This window comes from Hibiscus syriacus, unplaced genomic scaffold (assembly GCF_006381635.1).
Source record: "Hibiscus syriacus cultivar Baekdansim isolate YM2019G1 unplaced genomic scaffold, ASM638163v2 tig00016725_pilon, whole genome shotgun sequence".
Classification (NCBI taxonomy): Eukaryota; Viridiplantae; Streptophyta; class Magnoliopsida; order Malvales; family Malvaceae; genus Hibiscus; species Hibiscus syriacus.
This window is the reverse complement of record NW_024062391.1, coordinates 679460-690062: the sequence shown is the minus strand read 5'-3', so window position 1 is coordinate 690062 and position 10603 is coordinate 679460. Positions and strand designations below refer to the sequence as shown.

Here is a 10603-nt window from a genome sequence, read left to right as displayed (position 1 = left end):
AATTCCATTTTGTTTACAAATTTGTTTAACAAAACAAATTAAACATTTATAAAATTACATGCCCCTATTTAAATCAAATTCTATCATAGGATGTCTTACTGATATTGAAATATACCTCTTTATGCTTGATGACGCTCCGTACTCTTTATTCTATTACTGGCTTTTTACCTATGCCTGAAAATCATCACACGCTAAGTATATACTTAGTGAGGCAATTTAAAACAATAAACAGTGGAATCAAATTCATGCATGATTTTCAATGTCAAATTCAACATGCCATAAAATCATTTTATTTGCATATCCAATATTTTACCATGATCAATATAATATAAAAATCTTTTACCATTTATCCCATAAGCTCGTAAGCTTATTTTACCAAAATACTTACCATTTAAATTCCATAAGCTCGTAAGCTTAATTTTATCAACATACTTGCCATTTAAATTCCATAAGCTCGTAAGCTTATTTTATCAATATAATTGCCATTTAAATTCTATAAGCTCGTAAGCTTATTTTATCTATATACTTGCCATTTAAATTCCATAAGCTCGTAAGCTTATTTTATCAATATACTTGCCATTTAAATTCCATAAGCTCGTAAGCTTATTTTATCAATATACTTTCCATTTAAATTTCATAAGCTCGTAGACAATAGCCCAATATAAAACCCCGATGACCCTGGGTATTCGAGTAAAATACATGGACCGTAGTGCTAAACCTGCACTAAGCTTACGCCATAGTGCTAATCCGGATATGATACATAAGGTCGTTCCCACCACCTACACTAAGCTTACGCTATAGTGCTAATCCGGACATGATACATTAGGTCATATCCACCTTACCGCACTTAGTGCCCTTTCACACTATAATGCTATTATAAACCTGCAGCTGCTATACTCTATGGTATGCCAACTATACCCTGTCCCTCAATGACTTACTTGGGCATATAGTCTATTTCATTCGATTCATCCATGGCAAATTATATTATCAATATTTAACATTGGGCAGTTCATACCCGAAAAACATTCATGGTAAAATATCATAATTTCCATAATCAATGCATTATATTTTTCAACCTTTGACATATTTAGAATATATCAAATATATGATAAATGACGTATATCATGCTGGTATAAACAAGGTTGACTTATCGCAAGTCTTCCTGATGATGTATAAAACATCCATGTATAATTTCATGCATGTATTGCACTCACCTTGACACTTTATGTCTTTCAAAATATATGAGCCTCATTATTGTCCACCAAAATACCTTTTATATTTGATTTGTTTCGATTAAAAATCAATCCCAATCTGTATATATCACCAATTCATAACGATATATATGTTAGTATTGTACTAACATAAGCATCTCCCATAATAACTCTATATTCAGACAACTCGCACTACCTTTAAAGAATCATTATTCTGTATTGATATACACACTGGAATTTAATTCCGTTTATTTTGTTAAAAAATAGACTCAAATAAGAATCTATCCATATAAATAAATCCTTCTAATTCATTCTGTACAATTTATGGTGAATTTTCAAAGTTGATCAACAAAATCTATTTTGCAGAATCTGCTGTCCGAATGTTATGACCTTTCCTCGGTTAAAAATTCATATTTTTTTTATTCACCTTGAAATTGATCCCCGTATGTTTTAAACAAAACTAGATCGATATATGAACACAAATATATAAAAATAATCTCCAAATTATTTTTATATAATTTCTGGTGAATTTTCGAACCTACTGCCAAATTCAGAATCTAACTGTTTCTTTTAACTTCATTCCTAGGTTCTTCATCAATTTTCCAAAATTTACGAATTGATCTCCAACTTTTCAAAAATTAAGAAATGGTCCTCAATATTTTTCTAAGGCTTGTAGAATACTTCCTTCATCATCTCCAACCCGTATATAATTTTTCTATAATTGTTCTCACTTAAACCATTCATGGCCGAAATTTAAAGAACAAGTTCTAGAAAGATTAAACATGTTCTAATCATCTTTCATGCTTGAATATAAATCTACAACATGTAAATCATCAAGATTTATCATCAATTTCATGAATCATATCATGAACATAAACCCTTAGATTTGGGATCTTTTAATTCCAGCAAGATTAGAAAACAATATTGGTACCAAATGATAGCGTTTTTTACTTAGATAACTTTTCTATCTCACGACATAACTCCAATTCCAAAGGAATTAGCTCAAAAATGGAAAATAAATATTTTTCTTACCTTGGAAGCCTTCTCACATGAAGATGCTGGAGAAGAACACTTTGGCATGATATTTGTTTTTGATATCATGCTTATCATCCTTTAAAACATTATTTAAAGCATTAACTTGTGAAAATACCAATGTACCCTTAATATAACTTCATAATTACCATAAAACCAATATACATATCCTTATCATCTTCAAAATTAATTAAATATCAGCCTTGTCATCTTTTAATAGTCAAAGAAGAACAAATTAGTTTTCCACTTTACCATTTTGCCCTTGCAATTTCCAAAAATTACAATTCAATCACTTAAATAAAACAATCCAAATTAAACCTTTCAATATTATTTTCAACATTTTAAAAATGTGAAAATAATATTTTTATTTCTTATTTTCGTGATCCATTTGTAATTTTTCTAAAATTACATTTTGGTCCCTAAACTTTCAAAAGTTTATACTTTGATCACCAAACTTTACCAAATTTATAATTTAGTCAATAAATAAATCCATTTATGAAATAAAATTCATTTTGTGAAAAAATCACCACTTAATTCCTTAAACGTTTCTCAATTTTCTACTTTGACCATCAAACTTTCAAATTTTGCATTTTGTTCATTATCTAAATTTTTGGGATATTACATACAATCCAAATTTCTAGAAATATCCCAACCCCAATGCAGTATTACAATATAATTTTAAGAATACGCAGCACTATCAGACACAAGAGTAATATGCATAACAATAGCCAATGCTACTACATCAACAGTCACATCATCAGGCAATGCCATAACAACAACACAACAAACACAAAGGTTATCAAGGGTAGACTTCTAACCAAGTTTCAACCACAACATAAATTGAGTCTTTACTGAAGGAGTATATCTCAAGAAATAAAGTAACAAATTAAAGTAATGAAGCTTTACTCTAAAGCCATTCAATATCATTGAGAGCATTGGAGAATCAAGTTGGAAAATTAGCCAATGTATTGAAAAATAGACCATAAGGAGCATTGCCAAGTGACATAGAAGTTTTGAAAGCTCACGAGAAATCTCATTACATTGAGCATCGTAAAGCCATCACAACACATAACGGACTCCACCTTGGAAAATCAAATGATGAAAACAAAATGTTGATGAGAGGCATGTATATCAATGAGTTGGAAGTGGAAATTTAGACCCTCAGTGTTGATGCTACAGGAAAGGATGTAGGAAAAAATAATAATTCAGGGACATTGCCACAAGCAATACGGACAACATTGCCAAATGTGATGCCAGTAGCATTGTCAATGCTACAAAATCCAAGACTTCCACTTCCATTTCCCCAAATATTCTAGAAAAGAAATGAGGACAAACAATTCAACAAGTTTCTTGATGTGTTATGAAAATTACACATTAACATACCATTCTTGGAAACTTGGAGTAAACGTCGAACTACGTTAAATTTATGAAGGAGGTGTTTTCCAAGAAATGTAGGATTGGTGATTTTAAGACCGTTGCACTCACTAAAGGGTGTAACACCATTGTCACAAGAAAATTGCCTCCAAAGTTAAAGGATCTAAGGAGTTATACTATTCCATTCACTAATGGAAATCAATACATAGGTAGAGCTTTGTGTGGCTTAGGTTCCAGCATTAACTTAAAGCCTCTGTCTATTTTCAGGAAACTTGCATTGGTAAAGCACAACGTATAGTAGTTACACTTTAACTTGCCAACCGATCTATTGTTTATCTTGACGGTAAGATTAACAACGTGCTAGTACGAGTGGAAAAATTTATCTGTCCAACAGACTTCATTATTTTGGACTGTGAAGACGACAAAAAGATTCCCATAGTACTAGGGAGACCATTTCTTGCTACTGGCCAAATATTGATTGATGTTGAAAAAGAGAACTCAAATTGCATATCAATAACCAATAAATTACATTCAATATGTTTAAACCATTCCCATGAGATAAAGAAGATAAATTTTATGTTGTTTACATTGTCAAAACAATAATATAAGAACCACTAGATGAATGTGGGAGCATTGAAGAACACTTTAATATTGTGCGATAACAAAAGACTCAAATGATTCAGACCATGAATAGACCATATCAATCTAGGGGAACTAATGCTTGAACTTTGATCCTAGTATCAAATGTAGGTCTACAATGATAATGCCGGTAACAGAGCCGCAACATGAGCACGTGTGGAAAATTGTAAATCCTAGCATGGTGTAAAAAAAAAACAACAACCATTATGTCAAGGAAGGTCTCGCAAAGCTTTGACAATGAAGACTTTCATTTGAAAATTCACCCATTGAAGCCACAAAAAGGTTATGGTGACAATGAAGAAGTGTGCTTCATGACTGATTCCAACAAGAAAGTGTTACGATTCAAACAACGTTTCGATCTCACAAGAACAAAGGACCTAGATCAACATGATCATGTCAAAACAACCATCGGCAAACAAAAATGGATATAATTTTACTCGGACTTAGGAGAAGTTACCACAAATCTCCATTTCACTATGTGAAATCATTTTTGACATGGTTTCAAAAATTTATTTTATGATATTAGATTAGATTTTTTTCTTATAACTTTTATCCTTAGTTTTTTTCAGGTAATACCCCCGACATTGATCATTGCATCATCCTCAATTTCTTGTTGTTATTGTTGCCTTTGCTTCGAAACATTAGCTGGATTTCCAAATAATCATTGCTGCCCAATATCTACATAAATTTCAGACATTCATTGTTACAAAATATCTTCAACATCATTAGGGAAGTATTATTGTCCTTCCTCCCATGTTTTATTTTCTATTTATTTTTGTATGAATTGATGGCAATGCACATCTCATGTTTAAGGGTGTGTTGGTTATTTGTGTCGTCCGTTGTGTTATGCCTCATTTGTATTATTCATTTAAGCTTCCCATGACATTTTACTTAACATGACATTTAGATAAAAAAAATTGTCAAGACTTTACATTTACCTATGATGAGATAATTCAAAAAAGCAATCTAGTGCCAAGAATTTTAGGATTTAGAGATAACTTGAGATTGGCTTAATGATTCTTATGATGCTATAATTATTCACCGAATATCGTGTTTGGTTCACTTGTGGGTATTTTGGAGAATATTTAGTTATCTTGCATTTTAAAAAGAATAAAAAACAAAAAAAACAAAAAAATTATAATAAATTCATGTTGTCTAAGTTCTGCTAGAGGTGTCTAACTGGCTCTAGCCGAATAAATTGTTCACATAAAATTTTTAGCTCTAGGACAGTTTGCTGCTAAGGCAAGTCTGATACTCTTAGTGAATACTATGTAGGAATGTCTGAATAGTATGAGTGAATGAAAGTATTCATGAGATGACTCTACCTAAAGGGCTGGGGTTTGTTGTTGACAACATCTTACTACTTAAGTACCAGCAGGTAGTTGTGATGAGTTGTAGCTCTAGTTAAGCCAAATAGTAATTATTTTGACATCTTTTGCTTAATTAATTAATTAATTTAAATATTATGTTATTCTTTGCAAATACCCATGGTGGTGAACTGTCATGACTAAGAGCACACACATGAACAAGTATTATAAGTTGATTTGAGTTGATTTATTGTTGCCTTGAGATTCGAAGGTGAATCGCAAACAATTTCTAAGGTAATGAGGTGACAAGTGCAAGGCAAATGTAAGAGTTATGTTGTTTTATTACTAAGAGAAGGTTGTTGTCATGCATTGCTTGAGGACAAGCAAATATTTAGGTTTGGGGTGTGATAACTCTCCAAAAGAGTTATTATTTAAGACCTTTTTAGTTAGGTTTATGTTTGTACTTTAGCATATTAGGATCATTGTTAGAGTGATTTTAATTAATTTTGCATTATATGCGTTGAGAGTGAGTTGGTAATTCTTGAACTAATTATGATATTTTGTTGTAATATTGTAACCCTCTTGTTGTGACATTGTTTGATGTTGCAGTTGTTCTTGTGCATTAATACGAGGTTAGAATCTTGTGTCATTATTGTAGCAATCGATGTGCGGATAAAAAACCGTTGACACATGACAAAATCCTATTATGGAAATGGTTGTAAAGTAGAAATAAGTCATAATGGAAAAGGATTCTCGATTTAATGAGGCTTAAATTCAACTTTTTAGATTTTTAAATTAATATATAAAGGAGGCAATTGCACTTAATTAAGAAAGTTTTTTAAGTTTTTATTTTATTCTTTTCTTTTCTCCACCCTTAGCCATGGCCGCTTAGGCAATTTTGGGGATTAGTAGTAGTTGGACGTGAAGCCAAAAGTCATAGCTCCGAGAGGTGGTAACTCATGATCGACAACAATATCAACGAAAACAAAAATAAAACAAATCCAAGAGGGGTTTTTATTTTTGTTTAGTTGAAATACTTTTTTTATTTTAGATTTGTTAAACCTTGTATGCTTATATTTTTAATATATTTTATGAAGTTCATGTTTAATTAATTTTGTCCATTGATTCGATTGGCGTTTACTCAATTTTATTATATATTTTAGTATAGAAATATATAATTGCTCAATTCATTGCATCAAGAGGTGAGTGGCATTGTTTGAGCATCAACGATTGCGAGTGAAACATTTCAGTGTAGAGAGATCTAGTTGACTGATTGTTGTAACATACTTAGTAAATTTACATATAGAGATGTAGCACTCTTGTTTCTAGGTGAAGCCATCGAGAGAAAAAAACATGCTAAGTTAATGCTACACGCATCAATCTTATTGTTATGACATCGTTAATTGAATGATTGAGTTTAACATTACTATAATATTTTGCTTCAATTGATCAACCGCTTTCATTGTCGTTGTTGTGATTCCCTCCATCTCTTCATATCTTATTTCACATATTTATTTTAGCTATTATATTTTTATTTCTTTGTTCACATCATTATATACATAATTTTTCTTGTTTTACTTACTTAATGCAATAACAATTCGTTGAGTAATACTTGTCTGTGTGGATATGATACTTGATGCATTAATTTGCATCTACTTTATTACTTGATACGATAGTGTATGCTTTAACTTTATTACTTAATGATATGTTAATTCTTTTCATGTAATGCAAAATTAATTAAAAATACTCTAAATATGATCGTAATATGCTAAAGTGCAAACATAAACCTATGCAAAATGGTCTTAAATAATTACTCTCTTGGAGAGTTATCAAATGCACATGATTAAATCATAGAAATTTATCAAGATTTCAGTCCAACATTAATCATGCAACTACAACCACAAAACCTTTGAATCACTATACGAATCTTGCAAGCTTGATTATCCTCTCCTATTAGGAGTTCCCACAACTCCAACATTGAATAGAATATACAATTCATTAATCACACATCGGTAATACTATATTAATTTACAAATAATCATTAAAACCATAATATTTAAGGTATTGGGCATTGATGTTTCAAAGGAAAAATTCACCATGAAGCTTATAATCAACTTTATAACAACTTAGGATCTCTACTTACATAAACCCCTTTAAGTTTGGGTTTGTGGACCAAGAAGACATGTGTTCAAAACATGAACACATAAAGAACATAGTACTAAAATAAAACTTAGATTATGGGCTTACCAAATATGTACTTGAATTTGAAAATCAATGGCTAGATGAGGAGGGATTTAATTTTAAATACAAGAATGCTTGAAGATGATTTGGAAATGGTGAAAAGGAAATAGGTTGAAGATGGGTTCCATCTTTTTTCTCTCGCCTCGTGCATTTGTCGTGAACTATACACCAATTTGTTAAAAAATTTCATTCTATTTAATTTAGAAAATGGCTCAAAATCAGAATTAGAGGACACATAGACAGTTACTCACCATTAAAGGAAATTTGGATAAATTAAGATTTTAGTCCTTAATCTTTTACATGTAAAGGAAAGGGCTTCTAAACTTTACTGACATTTAAAAATATTAATTTCAAATTTCTTTCATTTTGGTCATTATCCATAGAATTCGTTATTAAGCTAATACATATAGTATTTATTCAAAACTTAAACTTATTTAAAAAGCTTGATTTGAATATCGAAAGAGAGAAAAATAATAATTTTCTGATCTTCGAAAGTCGAAATTACTATACCAGTTTTAGGGGTGTTAACAATGAAACCGAAAGTGTCTCTCCGAGCTTTAACATTTTCTTCGTGCTGCAGTAACGACCGACTTCACAACAAAAGACAATGGACAAGGTGATGAGATTGGCCTCAGAGAGGGGACTGGTGTTCAGCAAGAGCTAATGTTGCCCATCTTATGCGGTCAAGATTTTGTTCCAAGACCTTGGCGTGACCCCAACTGTTCACGAGATTGACCAAGATCCCGAAGGCCGTGAAATGGAAAGAGCCCTGATGAGGTTGGGGTGCAATGCGCCGGTTCCGGCGGTCTTCATTGGGGGAAAGCTGTTGGGATCCACAAATGGAGTCATGTCCCTGCACTAGAGTGGAGGGCTGATCCCTTTGCTGAGGCAGTATCAGGGTCTGTGTTAAACTATTATACAAATTACAAAACTCCAAATTATGACATTTAAGGAAATAAATTGGCTCAAAATTCATTCGTCTCTCTTGTCAGCTGTACGTATTGTGTAGCTTTCTTTATATGGTAAATTGGTACTCTCTCATGTGTGAGATTCCATAGGTTTACTTTAGCTCTCTATATCAATGTAATATGTATAAAGAAATAAAGTTTACTTTTTGTACTTTTTCTATTTAATCTATTGATATAGGCGTTCGAACTTAAAATCTATAGAAAGAATAATATTTTTTTTACTGAATTCGCTTAATAAATTCTTATAAATATCACTTTTAAAGAAATAAAGTTTACTTTTTGTACTTTCTCTGTTTAATCTATTGATATAGGTGTTCGAACTTAAAATTTCCAAACAAAATAATATATTTTTACTGAACTCGCTTAATAAATTCTTATAAATATTACTTTTAAATGTATTTGATATGGACCATTAATTACTGTACTAAATCTCATCACTAAATAACAAATTTCACCACTGATTAATTTTATTTTAAGGAAACCAAAATTTGAATAAATAAACCACCTTTTTCCATCCACCGAAACTTTAAGAACTCACAAGACCCCGGAATTTACTAAGTATGTTACAACAATGAGTAAAAAATAATATATTTGATCTCGTAAACGGTTTCCTTAAGATAATAATCTCCCACTAGGGCAACATATGTTTCCTCACAAATGTAAATTTTAAGACCTCAACATTTGTTGTCATATAATAAGTATTCTATAACAATTTCATCCATCAACTATATCCATATAAGATCAAAACGGCCTTTGCCATATTTATCATGACTAGACCCATCAATGGTCACATATACAAACACAATCAAATGACATAGATCAATAATGGAGCGTATCATGGAAATTACATGCAATGTGAATCACACATGTCTATTAATAACTGGTCCTCTTTAAACAGTAGTGAGATCAAATTTTACCAAAACCAGAGTGGATAAACCAAACCAAACCAAACTTTATTTATGCAAAAAATAACTTTAAAATAAATATCCTTAAATTGAAGTTGTGTTTATAATAAATGAGAAGTAAAATTACAAACTATAACTAAAACCAAATATCCTTAAATGAAATTACACCCACATGAGTAGTGTGCTCATGAAAGACCTTGGGTGACAGTTCTTTAGTAAGTGCGTAGTTATGAGTTTGTACCAAAATGCTTTATAAACACATAATCACTCTGAACTTTCTTTAAGAACCAGAAACATAATGTCTATATGCGTAGACTTAAGATGTTTTTATTATATATGGAAGAAAAACTACAACTTAGTTGTCACAAAATAACTCATGTGGTCTTTCTTATCAGTATATAATTAGCAGTTCATGTGACAAAATTTTGCATTCATATTCCAATAATTCAAAGTCTACAAGCATGTTGATCTCTTACTTATAATCATGCACTATGTCTGAATGCATATAAACCTGAGTATACATTAAATTATTTTATTCTTAAGCATAAGTAACCTTTTACATTTCCTTAGTTTCAAAATCATCCTTATGGCACTGATCAATACTAAACTTATTTCATTTAATAATAAAGGGTATTATTTGGTTTACCCCCACTGAACTTATAATATATACAATTATCAACCAAATTCATCTCAAAACCAAATGAGATAATCACTTGGTGAAGTTCGTTATACAATTAACGGGACTAATATTTCAACTTATAAATGGATTTCCTTAATTTGTATATTATTAATTTTGTATCATTTTATACAATTTTCTAATTGCGCCATATAAAATATTTCATCAATGTTACCTTTGAGAAACACAGTTTTGAAATTCAAATTATGTAACTCAAAATCAAATATGAGCAAAAAGTATCATAATTATC

General features: G+C 30.8%; 1 pseudogene; it reads left to right on the top strand.

Moving 5' to 3' along the window:
• The first annotated feature begins 8411 nt into the window (after window positions 1-8411).
• LOC120208622 lies at window positions 8412-8885 on the top strand (annotated as a pseudogene).
• Window positions 8886-10603: the final 1718 nt, after the last annotated feature.